The 22,446-nt window shown below is 48.3% G+C and overlaps 1 pseudogene across 1 annotated transcript; it reads right to left on the reverse strand.

Annotated features, from left to right (window-relative positions):
- Positions 1-2,818: 2,818 nt before the first annotated feature.
- On the reverse strand, positions 2,819-3,091 carry LOC308357418 (small ribosomal subunit protein eS27-like; annotated as a pseudogene). Its single transcript has one exon. The product of its transcript is annotated as a small ribosomal subunit protein eS27-like (transcript).
- Between the last annotated feature and the right edge of the window lie 19,355 nt (positions 3,092-22,446).

A 22,446-nucleotide genomic window follows, 5' to 3' on the forward strand; every position in this document is an offset into this window, starting at 1 on the left:
AACCTGATACAGAACTCGATCCCAGGACCTTAGGATCATGACCTAAGCCGAAGGCAGATGCTTATGTGGCTGAGCCACCCAGGCACCCCCAAACTGGGTGTCTTAGAGGAAGCTCTTTTCTGGGGCCCCTGGGTGACTAGTAGGTTAAGCATTTGACTCTTGGTTTCAGCTCAGGTCATGATCTCAGGGTCATGACACTGAGCACTGCAGGGGGCTCTGCACTCAGCGGGGAGTCTGCGTGGGATTCTCTTCTCCCTCTGCCCCTGCCCATCACCACACTCACACTCTCTCTCCCTGTCTCTAAAATAAATAAATAAAATCTTAAAAAAAGAGAGAAAGAAAGTTCTTTTTCCACAGTTCTGGAGCCTGGGAGTCCAAGATCAGGGGGCCAGCAAAAAGTTCCTTTAAAAAAAAAAAAAAGATTTTATTTATTTATCCGACAGAGAGATCACAAGTACACAGAGAGGCAGGCAGAGAGAGAGGAGGAAGCAGGCTCCCTGCTGAGCAGAGAGCCCGATGAGGGACTCGATCTTAGGACCCCGAGATCATGACCTGAGCCGAAGGCAGAGGCTTTAACCCACTGAGCCACCCAGGTGCCCCCCAAAAAAGCTCCTTTTTTTTGCATGTGCTCACATAGTGGAGAGAGAGCTTGCTCTCCAGGGTCTCATCTTTTATATATATACATATATATTTTTTGTATTTGTTTATTTGGCAGAGAGAGAGAGCACAAGCAGAGGGAGAAGCCGGCTCCCCACTGAGCAAGAAAGTCCAATGCAAGGCTCGATCCCAGGACCCTGGGACCATGACCTGAGCTGAAGGCAGACACTTAACCCACTGAGCCACCCAGGCACCCCACCCTGTGTCCAGTTCGCACTCAGTTTGGAGTCTGCTTGAGATTCTCTCAAGATTCAGTCCATAGCTTTGCATTTTTCTGTCATCTTGTTTTTCTGTAAAACCTGTGTATTTCACAGATCTTGGTGGTTTGTGATTCCCCCCAAAAAAGCCTGTTCTAGGTAACTGAGGAAGGACTGGGGTGTCTTGGACTTCTTTGATATTTACTTGGGTTTTCTTTCCTCTGCTGCATCGTCTCCTTGGTCGTTCTTACAATAGCTCATATAAGGGTATCGAACCCTGTGTAACTGCTGCAGCCCCTTCCCGCTGAGCCACCTGTTTGGCTTCCACCACTTCTGTGAACTCCTTCCCGAAGGTCAGATGCGTCTAAGGGGGGAGAGCGCGCGCAAGATGAGGCTGTGTAATTGCTCCGGCAGCGCCACCATGAGACCCCCCCCGACCCCCCGGCCACGGGAAGGAAGAGGCCGGGAATGGCTCTAGCAGCTGGAGGCCTCTGGAGGCCAGAACACCCTTCCACCTCCACATCCGTGTCCAGACTGAGCTCACACCCCAGAAGCCTGGGCTGCCTCCACGGTGCCCGCACGTCACTCTGTCGCCCGCAGCGTGGAGCGCTCAGGCAGAAAACGGCCCGTGGGCCCCAGAAGGTACCGGCTCAACTGACCACCTCCCCTGGGGAGGAGACTGTGGGTTCTCGGACCCCCACCTCCGACCAGTGCTCATCCAAGGTTTTTGATGGCCTGTTGCAAGCTCCCAGAGAGGCCAGATGGAAAACTGAGGCCCTGAGAGGGAAGGTTCCAGCTGGTTCTCAGGGATTCGAGGGTGTGATGCTCTCTGCTTATGGCTTAACCAGTCCACTCCTTTCTCACGGCAGCCCCACCTCGAAACAGGAAGAAAATGCAAGAAAGAATGCCCAAATCATGATTTTGCAAACTTTGCAAATCATGGTATTCCTATGTGTGAGTGGTTCTGGTGAAGAATTTAAAAGAAAGAGGAAGCAGGTAGAGCTATTGTTTAGGGTGAGGATTTCAGTTTCTGATTATTCCCCAGGCCTCCCCTAACAACATGCCTCACTGAGGTTTTGCTGAAATAAACAGCCCCGAAGGTAGTGCCAACAGTGGAAATAGATCTGATAACTCCTGTCGCCTAGTTTACAGCAACTTACTGACCAATCCAATTTTGTATTAAAAAGGAAGAAGTAAAGGGGGAAATAGCATTCCTGTTTCTATCAAATTCTGTTTAATTTCTTCTTCCACTCTCCTAACTTCCCCCATTTTAAATATAAGCTGTTCATGACTTCCATTAAAGACTAAATCTTGGCCCCTCTTCTAAAATCGTTGACACCTTTAACCTCCAAACTGTGCCTGTTTTGTTCTGTCTGCTGTTTCTAGACTGCTGTTCAAAGTCTGAGGAAGAGAGGTGCCAGGGAGACTCAGTCAGTTAAGCCTCCAACTCATCTCAGCTCAGGTCTTGAGCTCAGGGTCCTGAGTTCAAACCCCACATTGGTCTCCGTGCTGAGTGTGGAACCTACTTAAAAAAAGAAGTCTGAGGAAAAAAATCTAATCCTGAGAAGTGAAAAGTGAGATATATTATTAAACAATAAAAATTCTCTCTGTAAGAGCCGGCAGAGGAAAGCAAGTTTCCCATAAAATCTGATTTTATTTTCATGCTTCTTAGATAGAGTTTTCTGTGGTCAGCCCAGATTTCCCTACACAGAATGGAGAGAGTTTGGCAAACAATCTGAACTCCTCTAGGAGTAAAGCTACCCACACTCTAGGGATAAGAGCAAAACCGAAGTAGACACATTGTAACAAAGCCTAAAAGCAAGCCTCAACAAGACATGGTTATCTATTAGTATTTTAACTGCCTGCCAGAATAAAACATAATTTATTTTTATTTTCATTTTTTTTTATGTATCCAAAATCTGTTTATTGGGTTAGTGTCCCACTCATCTTGATTCCGGGTGCTTTTAGTGCTGCTTCCGCCTGAAGGAGCATCCTTCTGTAAGCCTCACCTTTCCTCCCGTGGGCTGGCAGTGAAGCAGCAGAGACAGTGGAGCAGCCGACACACAGAACTACCATTTGTGCGTGGCTGAAGACCGTGGTGATTTTGTAGCATCCCGGGCACTTCACGTCCATGAAGTAGGAGCTGAGGCTCTGCACCAGGCGCTTCTTCTTGTGCTTCCTCTTCTCCTCTTCTGGGGACAGGTGCAGGAGGTCCTTTGCGAGGGGCATGTTCTCATGGGGAGGTCGTCACTGCCGGAAAGCAAAACATAATATTTTTATGGAAAGATAAAATTATCCAGAACCTCTACAACATATTATCACAATGTCCAACATATGACAAAAATTACTGGACACAAGAAGAAGGAAAAATGTAACCATTAATCTGTGAATAAAACAATCAATAACAAAACTTTTTTTTTAATTTGTAGCTACTTCAGACAATTTCTTTCTTTTTTTTTAAGAATTTATTTATTTGGGGCACGTGGGTGGCTCAGTGGGTTAAAGCCTCTGCCTTCAGCTCAGGTCATGATCCCAGGGTCCTGGGATGGAGCCCTGCATCGAGCCCTGCATTGAGCCCTGCATCGAGCCCGGCATCGAGCCCTGCATTGGGCTCTCTGCTCAGCGGGGAGCCTGCTTCCTCCTCTCTCTCTCTTCCTGCCTCTCTGCCTACCTGTGATCTCTGTCTGTCAAATAAGTAAATAAAATCTTTTAAAAAAAAGAATGTATTTATTTGACTGAGAGAGAGAGATCACAAGTAGGCAGAAAGGCAGGCAGAGAGAGAGGGAAGCAGGCTCCCTGCCGAGCAGAGAGCCCGATGCGGGACTTGATCCCACGACCCTGGGATCATGACCTGAGCCGAAGGCAGAGGCTTAACCCACTGAGCCACCCAGGCACCCTGCTTCAGACAATTTCTAAATCCATGATACCCCACAGCCTCTTTTTATACTTAGTTACCTCCTTAACAATTTTATACCTGGCTAATAGGGTTTTGTATTATTACTGAACTATATTTGATATATAACATTTTATTAGTTTCAGGTGTACAATATAGTGATTAGATTTTATATATATTGTGAAATGATCACCACAGTAAGTCTTGTTAACATCTGTCACCATACATAGCTACGAAAATTTTTTTAATCTGTTCATCTATTGATGGACACTTAGGTTCTTTCCACATTTGGCTATTGTAAATAATGCTGCAATCACACACACACACACACACACACACACACACACACGCATTATTCAGCCATGAAAAAGAAGGAAACCTTTCCATTTGCAACAGCATGAATGGACCTTGAGGGTATTATGCTAAGTGAAATAAATCAGACAGACAAACACCATACTATCTCACTTATATGTGGAATCTAAAAAATCTCAAGCACAATAAAAAAAAAAAAAAAAAAAACTTCAAAAAAAAGAGAGACAGGTTTGTGGTTGCCAGAAGCAGGTCATGAGTGAAATGGGCAAAGGGGATGAAAAGGTACAAACTTGCAGTTAAAAAATCATGGGGATATCATGTACAACATGTGACTATAGTTTATAATACTGGTTTGCATATTTGCAAGTTGCTAAGAGAGTACATCCTAAAGGTCTCATTATAAGAAAAAAAGAAATTTCTAGGTGATAGGAAGTAATGACAAGATGCTTAACATCATTAGCCATCTAGGAAACACAAATCAAAATCACAGTGAGATACTGCATCACACCCACTAGGATGGCTATTAGCGAAAAGACAGCCAATAATTACAAGTATTGGTGAGGATGTGGGGGAAAAAAGGGAGGGAACTCTCATACATTGACAGTAAGAAAGAAAAATGTGCTGCTGCTTTGGAAAGCAATTCCATTCATAGGTGAATACCCAGAGAAACAAAAATATATGTCCATACGAAAATCTGTATGGGAATGTTTCTAGCAGGATTATTTATAACAGCCAAAAGGCCAAAGAGCCAAAAAGTGGAATCAACCCAAACATCATTCGACTTATGAGTGCAGAAACAAAATGGTACATCCATATAGCAGAATATTATTTGGTAATAAAAAGAAAAATGAAGGGGTGCCTGGGTGGCTCAGTGGGTTAAAGCCTCTGCCTTCGGCTCGGGTCGTGGTCTCGGGGTCCTGGGATCGAGCCCCACGTCGGGCTCTCTGCTTAGCGGGGAGACTGCTTCCCTTCCTCTCTCTCTCTGCCTGCCTCTCTGCCTACTCGTGATCTCTGTCAAATAAATAAAATTGTTAAAAAAAATAAAAAATAAAAAAAAAAATAAAGCCTCTGCCTTCAGCTCAGGTCATGACCTCAGGGTCCTGGGATCGAGCCCCGCGTTGGGCTTTCTGCTCTGCAGGGAGCCTGCTTCCTCCTCTCTCTCTGCCTGGCGTTCTGCCTACTTGTGATCTCTGTCTGTGAAATAAAAAAAAAAATCTTTAAAAAAAATGAAATGAAGTACTCAAAAGATATACAAATATCAAATCATTATGTTGTACACTTGAAACTAACATAATGTTATATGTCAATTACATCTCAAGAAGAAGAAGAGGGCACCTGGGTGGCTCAGTGGGTTAAGCCTCTGCCTTCGGCTCAAGTCAAGAACTCAAGGTCCTGGGATCGAGCCTGTGTCGGGCTCTCTGCTCAGCGGGGAGCCTGCTTCCCCCCTTCTCTCTCCACCTGCCTTTCTGCCTACTTGTGATCTCTGTCTGTCAACTAAATAAATAAAGTCTTTTTTAAAAAATGGTGAATCCTTTCCAGAAGGTTTGCAATTTACTTTGCCCAGATCCATCAGAGGAATCACTGTCTGTGACAGCCAGAGCTTTACAAAATGTATTTCTTAGATAATAAGGCTTGAGAGTCAAAATGACTCCACAGAATGGATGTTGTGTTAACAGGCATGAAAACCACATGAATCTCATTGGACGTCTCTACCAGAGCTCTTGGGTGACCAGAAGCCTCGTCAATGAGCAGTAACATCTTGAAAGGAATCTTTTTTTCTGAGCAATAGATCTCAACAGCAGGCTTAAAATATTCAGTAAACCATGCTGTAAACAGGTATGCTGTCATTCAAGCTTCATTCCATTTATACAGCACAGGCTGAGTAAACGTAACACATCTATTAAGGGCACTAGGATTTTCAGGACAATCAATGAGCACGGGCTTCGACTCAAAGTCACCAGCTGCATGAGCCCCTACCAAGAGAGTGAGCCTGTCCTTTGAAGTTTTGAAGCCAGGCATGGACTTCTCTCTAGCTCTGAAAGTCCTAGATGGCATCTTCTCCCCAGATAAGGCTGTTTAAAAAAATAATAACAATAAGGCTGTTCTGCCTACATTGAAAATCTATGGTTGACTGTAGCCCCCTCCAGGAATTATCCTAGCTGGGCCTTCTGGAGAAGTCACCGCAGTTTCTTTATCAGCACTCGTGTCCCCTTGCACTTTAATATGATGGAGACGTCTCCTTTCCCATGAGCCAGCCTCGGCCAGCCTCCCGTTCATCTTCTGCACCTTCCTCGCCTCTCTCAGCCGTCAGGGAACTGAAGGCATTTAGGGCCTCGCTCTGGATTTGGCTTAGGCTTAAGGGACTGTCATGGCTGGTTTGATCTTCTCTCCAGACTGCTAACACTCTCTCCATATCAGCAATAAAGTTGTTTCAGTCTTTATGCCTGTGTGCACTGGAGTAGCACGTTTAATTTCCTTCAAGAGCTTTTCCTTTGCGTTCACAGCTTGGCTGACTGGCACGAAGCACCTGGCTTTCAGCCGGTCTCAGCTTTTGACATGCCTTCCTCGCTAAGCTTTGTCATTTCTAGCGTTTTGATTTCAAGTGAGAGAGAGGAGACTCTGCCTTTCACTTAAACACTGAGAGGCCATGTAGGATTTTTTCAACTGGCCTGATTTCAATATTGTTGTGTCTGAGGGACTAGGGAGGCCCGAGGAGAGGGAGAGAGATGGGGACCAGCTGGTTGGTGGAGCAGTCAGAAGACACACAGCGTTTATGGTTAAGTTTGCTGTCTTATGTGGGTGCAGTTCAAGACGCCCCAAAACACGTACAAGAGGAACATCCAGGATCACTGATCACACATCGCCATAACAAACGTACTGTAAGGGTCTGGTTGGCCAGAAGGAGTCATTTCATTGTGGGCTTGGGTTGACCCTGCCCCTCCCGGAGGAACTTGCTTGCAGGCCCCAGATGTAGGGGCGGGCCAGCTGGATGGAGACGTCCAATCAGAGGGGCGCACATGTATTTGCTATGGTGAATTGAAATTCAATTGGCCACCCGTATTGCTGACTGAGCGTGACTGTGCAGTTCTCCCTGTGTGTTGCAGTCTCATTGGCCTCCTGTGTGTGGGCCGGGCTCAACCACCTCTATAAAGGTCAGTCTATGAGGCAGGGGAGTAGTAGTGATAGCGGCGGGGTCCTCGGGAGCGTTGGGATCCTCAGGAGCATCGGGATCCTCGGGAGCATCGTGGTCGCGGGGAGCATCGTGGTCGCCGGCAGCATCGTGGTCGCCGGGGAGCGGCCTCGCCCGGGAGCTGCGCCATCCGGGAGCGGCCTCACCGGGAGTGTCATCATCAGGGAGCGGCCTTGCCAGGAGCAGCGCCGCCAGGAGCACCGTGGTCGGGTAAGGGGAATGGTCGGGTAAGGGGAGTCGTCCGCTAAGGGGAGTCGTCTGGGTCGATGTCGTGGTCGTCATGGCCTCTTTTTAAGAGACGCCCCGACTGGTCAGTTTGATTTTCGATGCTTGGTGCAAAATAAAGCTTTGCTTGATTTTCACTTTGTGTCAGTCTTGTTGTTCCTTTGATCATGGACCCTAGCAGTACTAATCCAAAAGTTTGAAACCTGGCAAGAATTTCTGTGTCAAAAAGTGACACAGAAACACAAAGTGAGCTAATGCTGTTGGGAAAATGGCACCATTGACTTGCTCAATCCAGGGTTGCCACAAGCCTTCAGTGTGAACGTATGATGTCTATGGGGCACCTGGGGGCTCAGTCGGTTATATGTGTGGGTCTTGATTTCAGCTCAGTCATGAGCTCAGGGTCCTGGGATCAAGCCCTGGGTAGGACTCTGCGCTTAGCAGGGAGTCTCCTTAAGGATTCTCTCTCACTCTATTCCTCCCCCTGCTCATGTTTTTTTTTTTTTTCCCTCTCTCTCTCTCTCAAATAAATAAATATATTTTAAAATGTGATATCTACAAAGTGCAATAAAATGAGGTTTGCCTGTGCTGGTTTATCTACAACATGAGCAAACCTTGAAAACAAGATGCTAAATGAGAGAAGCCAGTTACCAAAGGCCATATAGGGTACGATTCCATTTATATGGAATGTCCAGAACAGGCAAATCTATGGAGACAGGAAGAAAATTAATGGTTACCAGGGGCTGGAGGAAGGGGGCAATGGGGAATGACCACTAATGGGGTTTCTTTTCTTTTCTTTAAGATTTTATTTATTTATTTGACAGAGAGAGAGAGAGACAGCGAGGGAGTGGGAGAGGGAGAAGCAGGCTTCCTGCAGAATGGAGAGCCCAATCCAGGGCTTGATCCGGGGACCCTGGGATCTTGACCTGAGCCAGAGGCAGACGCTTAACAACTGAGCCACCCAGGCACCCACTAATGGGGTCTCTTTGTGAGGAGGGATGAAAATGTTCTTAAATTAGGTTGTCGTGATAGACACTCAACTCTGAATATACAAAAACCATGGGATTACACATTTCAAATGGGTGAATTGCATGGTATGAAATTATAAGGCCATGTGGTATGAAATGAGAATACCATATTTCAATAGTGTTCCCCCCCCCAAAAAAAGCCAAAAAGCAGCGATGATGGCATTTTTCCTTTCATGATAATATAGGAAACAACGATGCATGTAACAACTGATGTCATCTTAGCGTGGACTAAACATGGTGTTTGGTTTCTTAATTATCGAAGCGGTCCTGGGACTTAAGTATTAATATCCCTATCCTGTAGGTGAGTGAACAGTCATTTTCCTGGATCTGAGGTCAGGTCTGTATGTTGGGCTCCCACACTCTGCCTGTGATTACAAACCCAGGGTCAGTGCATGGCAGTCAGAGGATCGCGGTCAGAGGAACTGAGGTCAAGGCTGAGCTGACAGGGAAAGCAGAGCTAATCTTGACCCCAGGAATTCAGGTGGTGGAAAATAGGGCATGTGCTGATTTTTCCTAAGCTGGACACAAGCATAGTTCCTGGTTATGGGACGTGGGGAAAATGGGGCTGGCAACAGAGCATGATTATCCTAAACTCAGTCGTTTGCTCATGAACCTTCCCTGTACTAACTCCTCTAGCAAGTCAACAGTGTGGAATCTTCCCCCATCCCCCCCTTACCCTGGGGGCAAAACCCCCAGCTCTGACTATCCCTAGGAAGGTTTCACTCTCTTGTTGGAACACTGCAGCCAGAACGTTTCTTCCCTCTTCTTGGTGCTGGGGCTCTTTCTCTTAGGCTGGGCCTGGGTTCTATCTTAGGAAGAAGCCTAGGGGATGCCCTCACAGGCCAGAGGTGCCTGGCAAACTGCTGCATAGATAGTTTCTGGACCCTCGTTTCAAGAGTTGGCTTGACACTGGGTTAGAATTTTGGCTTTAGGAGCGCCTGCGTGGCTCAGTCAGTTAAGCTTCTGACTTGGTTTCAGCTCAGGTCGTGATCTCGTGGTCTTGGGCTCAAGCCCTGCATCAGGCCCCGTGCCCAGCATGGAGTCAGCTTGAGATTCTCTCTCCCCCTCTGCACCTCCCCCTCCAAATAAATAAATAAAATCTGAAAAAAGGGGCACCTGGGTGGCTCAGTGGGTTAAGCCTCTGCCTTCGGCTCAGTTCATGGTCTCAGGGTCTTGGGATCAAGCCCTACATCGGGCTCTCTGCTCAGCGGGGAGTCTGCTTCCCCCCTCTCTGCCTGCCTCTCTGCCTACTTGTGATCTCTGCCTGTCAAATAAATAAGTAAAATCTTTTTTTTTAAATCTGAAAAAAATATTGGCTTTAGACTCAAGTAGCAAACCAGCCACAAAATCCATCAGGGCAATGAGGAGAGAAGAGAAAGTAGATGAGTTCCGTATTCACCCGTGAATGTATGGTTTCCTCCCCAGGTGATGTCCTGAAGACGAAGACCCTCTGGGCAAGACCCTTACTCCCGGAGACTACATGGAAACACTTCCCAAGTCCCCTCTCTTTCCTACCTTCTCTGGATGGGGTTTCCAGCCTTGACCAGTTTTCCCGTCTTGTCCCCCACTCTCAACTCCCCCCAGATTTGCTGTATCATCTTGTTTTCCCTTTCTGAGGCTCACCAAGGGTAGATCCATCTGGAAACCGCCATTGCTCGCAGCCCTGCTACTTCCTTGTTCTTCCCAGCCTCCCGTAGGACCATCCATTCAATGCTCCCTGTCCATCTGCCCTTGCCTGTTGACCTGTCAGGACCCCACCACGGGCTGTCCTCATTCAGGCAGACATGGGGCTCTCCACCATTACTTGGTGGGGTTAGAAATAATAGGGTGGCCCAGTGGGTCCCACAAATCTTGCAGACTCTGCTTCGTCACATCGCCTGACATAGCCTCCTTAGCTAACCTCCTGAAGTCTAAGATTTTCTCTCTCCAGCAGGCAGGGTCTTTCCCCTCCTTCACAGCCACGTGACTCTATGTCCTGTCTCTGTGGCCAGCTGGTCACCCTGTCTGCCATCCCGTGTGTGGCCCACACCACACACCCAGCCTCATCCTTAGGCAGCTCAGCAGTGTCTGTCTTTCTTTCTTTCTTTCTTTTTTTCAATTTTATTTATTTATTTTGACAGAGAGAGATCACAAGTAGGCAGAGAGGCAGGCAGTGAGAGGGGGGGGATGCAGGCTCCCCACTGAGCAGAGAGCCCGATGTGGGGCTGGATCCCAGGACCTTGAGACGATGACCTGAGCTGAAGGCAGAGGCTTTAACCCACTGAGCCACCCAGGCGCCCTGCAGTGTCTTTCTTAAGAGAATACTCAGAGAATACTCAGCCTGCTCCTCTGCCTACTTGTGATCTCTCTCTCTGTCAAATAAATAATAAAATCTTTTAAAAATTAAAAAAAAAAAAAGAACACCCTGTGGGCTCTCCCAGGAAGGACCGTCCTAGAAGTTGTCACTTTGTATTGGCAATCATTGTCATCGATGTCTATAATTGCCCAAATCCAGCAAGGAGAGCTGGGGAGGGAGGGGCGGGCGGGAGGAGGGGGAGAAGGGGGGGGCGGGGAGAGGGAGGGGCCGGCAGGGGGTGGGGAGGGAGGGCAAAAGAAGCATCAGGTTAGAGGGGCCAGCCTCCCTCCCCAGATCTCTGTTACCTGCAAATTCCAGTAGCCCAGTCTCCCAGAGGAGGAGGTGAGAGGAGAAACAGTGGAGTGAGGGGGTTAATAATGGGGTTTGGGTCACTTACAGACGTGCTGGGCCTCTTCCTCAAACTTGCGATTAAACAGCTTATTTTTTTTTAAGATTTTTTTTATTTTATTATTTTTTTAAAGATTTTATTTATTTGACAGAGAGAGATCACAAGTAGGCAGAGAGGCAGACAGAGGGGGAGGGAGAAGCAGACTCCCTGCTGAGCAGAGAGCCCCACGAGGGGCTCGATCCCAGGACCCTGGGATCATGACCTGAGCTGAAGGCAGAGGCTTTAACCCACTGAGCCACCCGGGCACCCCAAACAGCTTATTTTAATGGGAGGTCCTGGCTCGGGAATTGCCACATTCAGAGACTGAACTGTCTGAAGTGTGTTCTGCTGGAAGCTGAGCCTCAGCTGTCCAGCTGGTTATCCCTGCCAGCTCTTCCTTGTTTAGGAGCCCGGGCCATCCTGCAGAGGCACCTGCTGCATGGGGAGGATGCCAGCTTGAAAGGGCCCCAGATGCTGCCCACTGCTGATGTCCTCAGGAAATCCAAAAATGCAATGCAGTCCATCTAAGCGTCCTTGACTGGTACAGCACCCACGTTCCGTGCAGATGGACATGGAGTGCCTCTCCCAGTCACCCTGACCCTGAACGACCCACCTGATAAAGGGAATTAGAGAGCCAGATGGAATTAAAGTTCCTAACCTGGGGCACCTGGGTGGCTCAGTGGGTTAAAGCCTCTGCCTTCAGCTCAGGTCATGATCCCGGGATCCTGGGATCAAGCCCCTCGTGGGGCTCTCTGCTCAGTGGGGAGCCTGCTTCCCTTCCTCTCTCTCTGCCTGCCTCTCTGCCTACTTGTAATCTCTCTCTGTCAAATAAATAAAATCTTTTAAAAAATAAATAAATAAATTCCTAACCAGCTGAATTTGAGATAAAGAAATTATCCCAGATCATCATCCAAAAACTTGGAAAAGGTTTGGCAACCTTTTTTGCCATCAAGTCCCCAGAACACCTTGACCAGTGCAGACAGCCTCCAGCCCTCCTTAGGGAAGAAGGGACCTTGGCTTGTACCCTACTCCTGTGTTTCCTTTTTTGTTTTTAAGTAGGCTCCTTGCCCAGTGGAGAGCCCAATGTGGGGCCTGAACTCACAACCCTGAGATCAAGACCTGAGTTGAGATCAAGAGTTGGATGCTCGACTGAGCTACCCTGGGGCCCCACCCTAGTCCAGTCCTCTTTGTTATTAAAGAGGGTAACTTCTGGATTGAGGGGTGGTGTGAATGCATTCGACCAACTCCAACCTGAATAGCACAGACCTTCATAGTTGTTCCTAGCCCACTTGGTCCTCCTGTTCGTCCACAGTGAATGCCAAAGTTGGCCAGGTGTCTTCGCCTGCGACAGCCCAGATCTTCTTCTAATTCATATATTTCTTTAAGATTTTCTTTTTAGGTAATCTCTCTACCCAACACGGGGCCTGAACTCACAATCCCGAGCACAAGAGTTGCGTGCTCTACCAACCAAGCCAGCTGTGCACCCCTACAGCCCAGATCTTTCAATTTTGTGGCCTTCTCATGGCCTGATAGTGAATTTCTCTCATGGAAAAACCATCAACCTCCTCTTTGGGAACTTCTTGGCATAAATGTCAGGTCCACGTTGCCCTCCAGCCTAGACCTTCAATTTGTTTCTTTTTCTCCTCTTTAGCCTGAAGGGTATTTACTTTGACCTGTATCTGGGCTTCTATTTTGGGGAGTTGGTTGTCCAGTAGCTGAAGATTTCTGGATTTAATGGTCCCTGACAATTGGTGCCAATTGAACAAACCAGTCACCCTGACCCTGAACGACTATCTTATCATCTGGGCACTTATGGTCTCCATTATAAATCCAGGCTGAAGTTACAGTGACTCTAAGGGAAGTTACAGCTTCCCTTATCATTGCCCGTGGGTACTTAACAGAGAGCTCCTCTTGGGCAGGCCATTATTTCACTGTTGAGGTAAAGACTCACTGGAGATCAGTGCCCTGCTAAGAGATCCAAGAGAGCTCCCTCACCCTCCTGCCACGTGAGGACATCTGGAAGACAGGTGTCCCCGCACCAAGAAGCTGGCTTTCACCAGACACCAAATCTGCAGGTGACTTGATCTGGAACTTCCCAGCCTCCAGGACTGTGAATAATAAATCTATGCGGTTTATGAGCCTCACAGCCTATAATATTCTGTTACAGCAGTCCAGGTGGACGAAGACATTCATTTTGCCCAAAACCCTCCCCAGTGTTCCTCCTTTCCCACTCACTGTAAGAGCAGACCTTAGTACATCTCTGTGCAAATGACTGTCCTTGACCCCCGGGGAGTTTCTCTTGAGGTCACAGCCACAAGTGGGAGGGAAGTTTTGCTCTCCCAGGGATACAAAAGGGTGAATAACCACCAGGCTGTTTTTCTTAGCTTTACAGAATCCTTTCCTTCCTCCGTAACTCTAGCCACCAACCCAAAACACTGGGGTCTTGGGGCAACAGCTGAGTACCACTTGTCCCCCTTGTCACCAGATGCTTTAGCAACCAGGGTCACTACCATCCCAGCACCCTAATCCTCAGCCACAGGGTCACACCGATCTTCATCCAAAAAGGCACCATGTTCTCATCAACCTCCAGAAGAAGCGGTGTTAAAATCCATTATGACCAACTTGTCAGGGGCAGGTGGGCCAAGCCCCCACCTAGTATGGCCTCTGTATGGGTTGAATGGCATCCCCCAAAAGATACGCCCACCCTGGACCTCAGAATGTGACCTTATTTGAAATCAGCCGTCTTCGCAGTTGTCCGAGAGGATCTCAAGGTGAGATCATCCTGGATGAGGAAGGTCCCGGAACAACGGTCTACACTAGAGATGGCGAAACGGAGAAAGAGACACAGAGAAGAGCACGTGAACACGGAGGCAGAGACTGACGTGACTTGTCTGCAAGCTAAGGCCAAGGACCACTGTCGGCCACCAGAAGCTGGAAGAGAGGCGTAGGTCTATGGGCCTCTAGAAGGAACTGAGCTACTGACACCTTGATTTCAGACTTCTGGCCCTCGGAACTGTTGCTTGAAGCCACCAGCTTTGGGACAACTGTTTTAGCAGCCAGAGGAAACTCATGTAGCCTCTTTCACGGGGAGATGAATAGGGCCAGCTCTGATGAACTCTTGTCAAGAGTTACAAGTTTTGGGGCACCTGGGTGGCTCAGTCGGTTAAACGTCTGCCTTCGGCTCAGGTCGTGATCCCGGCGTTGTGGGATCGAGTCCTACATCAGGCTCTCTGCTCTCTGCTCCCTCTACCTCTGCCGCTCCCCCTGCTCATGCTCTCTTCCCCACCCCCCCCCACCGTTAAATAAATAAGTAAGCAAATAAATAAATAAATTTTTTTAAAAAGAGAGTTAAAAATTCTGAATTAGGAACATAGAATTTTTTACTTTGTCAAAACACAGCAGTTTTCCTTGACTGTCAGAGAAATTCATTGTTTCAAGACACTCTACTTGGCAAGCCCGCCCTGGGTCTTGTCGGGGCTTATTGGTTGTGGTTTCTCCCGCTGGCAGGCAGCCAAAGCCACTAAGAATGAGATCTTCAACTTGCCAAACAACAAGACATCATTATAAAGACAAGAAATAACAAGTGATGGGGAGGATGTGGAGAAAGAGGAACCCTCATAGGCTGCTGGTGAAAACGTAAACTGGGGAAAACAATGCGAAGTTTCCTCCGAAAATTAAAAATAGATCTATCATATGACCCGGCAATCCCAATTCCACTTCTAGGTGTTTAGCCAAAGAAAATGAAAATGCTAACTCAAAAAGACCCATGCACCTGTATGTTCATTGCAACCTTATTTACACTAGGCAAGATATGGAAGCAACCGACATGTTCATTGATGGAGGAATGGATAAAGATGTGGTCTCTAGATATAGTGGAATATTATGCTGCCATAAAAAAAGAATGAGATCTTGCCTTTTGTGACAACATGGACGGACTGTGAGGATATTATGCTAGGTGAAGTCAGTCATACAGAGAAAGACACTTACTGTATTATTTCACTTGTATCTGGAATCCGAAAAGCAAAGCAAACAAATAAACAAAACACACAGACACAGAACAGACGCGTTTATCAGAGAGGAAGGAGGTTGGGGGCGGGCGGATGAGGAAGGGTAACTAGATGTATCGTGGAGATCGCTTTGCTGTGTGTGTGCACAAGTATCAATCCATTGTATGTATGGGACACCTGAAATTAACATAATGCTCGATGAAAAATAAAGATTGCATAATTACATGTGCTTTTTATAGATAAACATATATAATGTAAAATGAAAAAAATAAAAACCTTCCAACACAGAGATTTAAAAATAAGTTATCACAGACCGAAAGCTGTGGACCCTAGAGGAATTTTCTAGCACTTTGTACACACAATTCAAGCACGTAAAATATTTCAATGCCAATTACAACAGTTCATACAAGAAATGGGCTGGACCCTTCATTTGCCAAGTTACTTCATCTTATCTCCGGCACCAGCAGTCCCCCTACCCCCATCCTGCCCATGGCTTCCTTGCAAGGTTTTTGCCCAAACTCTATTAGGTGCTTTTTTTTTTTTTTTGCTTTTTTTTTTTTTTTTTTAAATACAGAAACACAAACCAAGGAGTTTTAGCAAAGGCACTACAGGTCTGGGTAGTAGCTGGACCGAAGGGGGACAACTTACACCAGTAAGCACAGCTTTTTTTTTTTTTTTAAAGATTTTATTTATTTGACAGAGATCACAAGTAGGCAGAGAGGCAGGCAGAGAGAGAGAGGAAGGGAAGCAGGCTCCCCGCTGAGCAGAGAGCCCCATGCAGGGCTCGATCCCAGGACCGTGAGATCATGACCTGAGCCGAAGGCAGAGGCTTTAACCCACTGAGCCACCCAGGTGCCCCCAGTAAGCACAGCTTTAAACTGCGTTTTGGTTTTAAATGGCTATCAATGCAGCCTCAAACTCACTTTTTATTTTTTTAAAAGATTTTACTTATTTATTTAAAGAGAGGGAGAGAAAGAGAGCAGGGGGAGGGGTAGAGGGAGAGAGAGAATCTCAAGCAGACTCCACACTGAGCATGGATGCCAACTCAGGGTCCCACCCCACGACCCTGAGATCACAACCTGAGGTGAAATCAAGAGTCAGATGCTCAACCAACCGGGCCACCCAGGTGCCCCTCAAACTCACTTTTAGCACCTGAAGTCACCAATCTTACCTCTAGCCACTTGACCTCCAAACGTTTACCAACAGGTGGCATCAACTATGAGGTTCCAGAAAATTCTATATGCTAACCTGATCCATGACTCTCACAGTTCCCAAATAGGTAGGATGCCTGCCTCTGGCCCACTATTCAGGTGAGGGCTGCACTACCAGATCCTGGGGCACATATATGATTAAGGGCACTGTACCTTTACGGTCCCCACATGGGGCACCAAGTTTGTTAAGCTCACCCACACATGACAAGCCAAGGCCAAAGCCAGTTCTGATCTGACCAGTAAAGATACCAAGAGCCGCTTGTGAATTTACCGTCGATTACTTACATGGATGGTGAAAAGCAGAACAAGGGTGTTCTGGCCAACCGTCCGTGGAAACAGCTTGCATCTTGTTTCATAGGCAGCAGTGAATGTTTCTCTTGCAGAGATGGTAACTGGTTGGCTGTATTGTTAAAGGCATGGGTTCTGGGACACCTGGGTGGCTCAGTTGGTTGAGCGGCTGCCTTCGGCTCGGGTCATGGTCCCAGCATCCTGGGATCGGGCTCCTTGCTCAGCGGGGAGCCTGCTTCTCCCTCTGCCTCTGCCTGCCACTCTGTAAGCCTGTGCTCACTCTCTCTGACAAATAAATAAATGTCTTTAAAAAAAAAAAAGGCACGGGTTCTAGGATCAAACATTTTGTGGCTTTAGTTATATAACCTCTCTGATCGTCGGAGATCATCTTCATCTATAAAATGGGAGTCACATTCATTTTACAGTTGTTGTGAGGGTTAAACATTCCATGACGTAAGGCCTCTTATGCCTTTGGTGTGGGTAAGAAGCATAAAATTTATCTCGACACTGACCATATAAGCAAAGTATTCACAGGGCTTCATTCCCATGTGTAAACCACCTTCACGACTTTTGAAACAAGGCAGGGAACAAATAAATACTCATCTCCTGTATAAAGCTTCCACCAAGACTGGGAAATCCTGTCCCAGCATGTACCCCGTTATTTGGGAAGACACAGTAACAGCAGCACTGAAGGTAGCCTAACGGCTTTACCCCACCCAGACCCACGTTAAAGCTGTCTCAAACGAGATTGCGTTAAGTAGGGGCACCTGCATGGCTCAGTCGGTTAAGCGGCTGCCTCCGACTCAGGTCATGATCCCGGAGTCCTGGGATGGAGCCCCGTGTCGGGCTCCCTGCTCAGCAAAGAGGCTGCTTCTCCCTCTCCCTCTGCCTACTTGTGCTCTCTCTCCGTCAAGTAAAGAAATAAAATCTTAAAAAAGAAAAAAATTGGGTTAAGTAGGGAAAAAGACAAAAGATGTGGCAGGAGAGGAGGTTAAAGAGTGGAAGGAGGAAAGACAGAGACTGGCATAACTATTCTTAGCACATACTCCCCAGTGTGTCAGGTGGAAGGGAAGGCTTCACTGATCTGCTCAAGACCAGGGCAGACAGGCTACCTAAGCGGGAGGGACAGGCCATTCTTCCCGTGTCCTGTTTACAGGGGACTTCACAAGATGGCAAGGGGTGCTAGACCCATCTACTCACTCAACAGATAACCTAGAACGTTTCTTCAAGCATGGTGTTGCCCAGGACCACCATGTGGTCTTTGAAAGACACGTCAGAGGGGAAAGGGCTGGACCAAGAAATCAGGAGAGCCAAGCTGGGAGAGTAGGCAGCGTCCCTCGGGGTTATCTGCTCACCGACCTGACATTCAAAATAGAACAGGCAAGGGAAGGATCACAGTGGTGACCAAACCCAGAAGGAAGAAGCCACTTGCATCACTTTTTTTCAGGGCCAGGTGTCAGGAAGGGCAACACCTCTCCCCCACGTCCCCAACCGTGGCTGCTCTGCACTGGGATTTCGCAGCATTTTTTCACAGTGGAGGCCTTATTCCATTCGGCAAAGGAACTGAACAGCGAGACACCATCTCAAAGCCACTCCTGTTGGCTAATTGAAGAAAAACGCCTAGTTTGTATTTGAGCGACTCTGGTGCCTGCAAACCAGGCCTCACACTGAAGTCAGCCGCCGAAGGTCTGAACACCGCAGCCACCGGACCCCCGAAAGTCCCCCCGCCCACCCAGACACACAGACACACGCGCGCATGCGCGCGCAGCTTTCAATAAAAGTTTCCTTTTATTTTGGAATTGAAACAGCAGAATGAAGTGGTATGTAGCTGAAACACACTTCGCGGGGAAAGCTGGAGGGCTCCCCCAGCAAAAGCACAAATTCGCCAAGTCTGAGCCAGCGGCCCACCACCCCGGGGCAGAGCAAAGAACGCGGAGGGGGTGGGGCGGGGGAAGGGTACAACCAGAATCCGGCGGTGATGGCTGGCAGGTGCCCAGCCAAGTACAATATTCGAAGTGGCCGCAATTACAGACCAGGCGAGCAGTCACATGCGGGAGCCCCCTCCGGCCCCGACCGGGATTCGCAGCCATAAAAACACATCTTCCACTCTCCCGAGTGAGTGACGTCTCAGGACGGGATACCCACGCACTTTGCCTCGGGGGGAGGGAGCTCCTCTGACTTAGTCTGGTTTCCGGGACCTGGACGAAGATGCTGGAGAAAGGGGAGACTCCAAGTGGTGGGAGAGGATGTTCATTCATTGCGCTAACTCGTCATCTGCTGAAATTCATTTTGAACAGCTTTACACGGCAGTGGGTTACATAAAATTTACACAGAAGCGTTACAAGTGTTACAAGCGCCCCCCCAACCCCCACAGGGGGGAAACGGTGAGTCGAGAAGCACCCCAACACACACACAGTCTGTATTCTTGGCTGGGGAGGGGGGGGCTGAAGTCACCTGGCTGGGAGGGTCTTGGGGTGAGCACAGGTAGACTCACCAGAGGGAACGGGGGCAGAGGGTAATGGGGAGACCGCAAGCCAGGGGGCTCTGTGAAAGCTGTACCTGTTAGATTAGCACGTTATCTTAAGCAAGTGGAGAAACTCACCAGAGTGAAACTTATTTACGGGGGAAAAAAAGAGAAAAGTTTGGGGGATTAAAACAATCCAGTGGTCACTGGAAAATGTCTCCCTCTTTTTTTTTTTTTTTAATTTTTAAATTTTTTTTTTGGTTTTTTACAATTTTTTGGAAAGTATTTTTAAGGTAATATTTTTTTTTCCTTTGGAAAAAGAAATCTTTTTCCCCCCCTAACCTAAGCAAGTGGAGTTGCCACTACCTAATTTCTATTGTCTTGCTAAGAGGTAGATAAAACAAAAGTGAAACAGGGCTTCTATGAGGAGGTCCATTAGAGGGTGGGGAGGGGCTGGGACCGCCCAGTGGGCTCCCCAACTACGAAGACGCCTGAGCGACCAGAGGACGGGGGGGCCTTGGACTCTCAGGACAAAGAATCCTGCACCGCCTCTTCCAGAGCCAACTGTCCCCGTGACGACGGAGAAGGGGGTACAGTGGAGGCAGAACCTCTCAGAAAAAGCCTCAAGAGGTCTGAGCTCTGCTTTCCCAGGCCTCCTGACGCGAGGGCTGAGTGATGGGCTCCAGGCCTAAGCCCCCACATCACGTCCAGCCGGCCTCTCTGGTCCAACAAGACAGAGCAAGTAAGGCAGAAAGGGGGACACCTCATTGCCAGACCTCCCAGCCCCGTCGACAGGAACGGGGGGAATCCTGGCAGGACTGCCTGTCCCTCCAGAACAAACCTTTCGTGGCACAAGCCTCTCAACTCACTTCTCCTGGCTGGGATTCATACCCCCATGCACGAGTCCCCGCCCTTGGTTCCAATCTTACTGTAAGGATTGAGGTAGTTAATCCGTTTCTACTCGTAGCGTCCATCACCTGTGGTTACTCAAAACTCGTGCTCCGGAGGAGCTTCCTGCTAGTTCGTTTCAGAAAAAAAAAACAACAAAACAAAACAAAACCACAATTCTTTCATGTCTTGTCAGTCCGGATTCAACCATACTAAGGCACCCTACTAATGGTGCCATCATCAGGCTGTGCCCCAAGGAGGTGCACTGGGCCCAAGGGTCAAGGTTGGGATCTGGCCCTCACCCTCTACCTCCACCTTCGGTCACGAGGCCTCCTCCCTGCCCTGGACCCCGATAGAGAAGCCTTATGTATCCAAAGGAAAGAAACCGAAGCTTTCAGCTGGTGTTTCTCTAAGTCTGAATACAAGAGAAATGTTCTGCATCTAAGTCATCGAGCGTTCGGAAGGGAAATGGCTTTATGTCCCCTGGCACTGAGGATTTGTCTTCCATCTTTCTACGATTACTTTTTCTTAGGCTGTGCTGTCTTCCTTCTACCAGTTTTCAACAGGCAAAACAGCTGCATGGTTTGAATGTCAAAGCCACTAGGCTCTCCCCCCACCCCTGGCTGGGAGGTGGGACGAAAGGGGGGACGAGAGGTGCCAGCTTCTCCGCGAACCGGAAGCTTGGATGGTCCCTCTGGGGCTCTGTGAGGTAGTTAACAGCGCACTGCTGGTTCCCAGTTTGGCAGAGGGTATGTCTGGGGTGGGAGGAGGGGAAGGCACCCTTGAGAGCTAACTGAGGCCCCTCCTCGCTGCCAGTCTGCCAGGCCTGAAGGGAACTCGCCGTGCCATCTCTGCAGCGGGGGCAGGGGACAGAGAGCAGTCCCACGCGGAGGAGCCCCGAACTTCCCCTCCTGCCCCAAAGTGCAACCAGGAGCCCATGGACCCCTTTCTCAGCTCCCTACCCCTTGGCAAGTCCTGGCCCCAAGTCCCCCAGGAGCCTCGGAAGGGAAGGGACGCATCTTTAGCTCACACTGTCTCCGGGAGCCCCTCCCAGACAGCCCAAGCCTACGTCGAAAGATGGCTACTGCTTTGATTCAAAAGCGGCCTCTCAGCCTCTGTCTGTCTGTCTTTGGCACGGAGGAAAACGGACACAGAGCCACCTGGAGTGTTCCCCCCAGTGTTCTCTGGGTTTTACACGGGGTCTTTGCTGCCAAGAGTGAGGCATACCTAAGAATAGCTCCCAACCGCCCCCCCAAGTGGAGAGCTCACGGGGAAAGGAATAAAGACTGACAAGGACCTGGGGGGACGGGCAGGAGAGGGCAGCAGGGGAGAAAATTCCCTGTCCCTCCGCTCAGGCCTCTCCTACCCAGGCCCCTCCGAGGATCCGAGTCCAAAACCCAAACCGCGAAAGGCAACCAGACCCTAGAGGGGATTAAAGCCATCGGGGTGTAACTGTCAGATGCAGGTTCAAAGTTAGTGAATCAAACCATTTTGGTTTTTTTTTGTGTGTTCCACAGAATTAAAAAATATATCCTCAAGAGATGGTCCTTTCTTAAAAATATATATGTAGCGCACACACACACACACATACATATATATATATAATCTTCGAGCATAAGAAGTGGTTTTTTAAAAGTCGCTTTTCTCAGATCATCCAAATCTCCCAAGTGCTTTTCACGTTGACTTATCTCACCAAGGATGGGGAAATGGAGGTGATGTGGGGGAAGACAAGGAACTGTCCCAAGACCTAGCCTAGGGGTCAAAGGCAGGCCAACCAAGACAGGTCCTTTATCTCCCCTAAACTTTAACCACCAAACCATATTCCTTCTGCTTCTGGTAGGGTAACTTTCACAACCTTCCTGCTGGGCAAACGTCAGCGATGAGTGGAGCTGTGCCTAATTCAACTCCTGTTGGACAGTCCCTCGCCACACTTCCTGACCTCTTCTGGGAGCTGAACCAGCCAAAGGAAAAGGATGTGGGCTTACGGTGTGAAGGGAGCAGGATCCCAAGGAAACTGAACACTGCAACAATCACATTTCAGGTACTGTGGGTGGTTTTTGTTTTTGTTTTTCCTGCTGGTAGTTTGAACCAGATATTAAAGCATGCTTGCTGCTGGAAATTTGCCTTAAATCACCAAATGGCCGATGTCTGAATGTTACTGCTTCATTTTGGGATAAAGCATAGAGAGCCAGAGATGGAAGCTGGGAGACCCTTTTTTTTTTTTGTGGTTAGGACAGGTGGGAAGCTCGGATTACACTGGCCTGATATTACCCCTAAATGCTCTCCTGCGTCCTCCTCTCTTTGGAACAGACCATTCTGGAGGTTATAAAAGAATGTCACAGGGACAAAGAGATAAGACATGAGCG

The sequence above is a fragment of the Martes martes genome (genome assembly GCF_963455335.1).
Source record: "Martes martes genome assembly, chromosome: 16".
In the NCBI taxonomy this organism is placed as follows: domain Eukaryota; kingdom Metazoa; phylum Chordata; class Mammalia; order Carnivora; family Mustelidae; genus Martes; species Martes martes.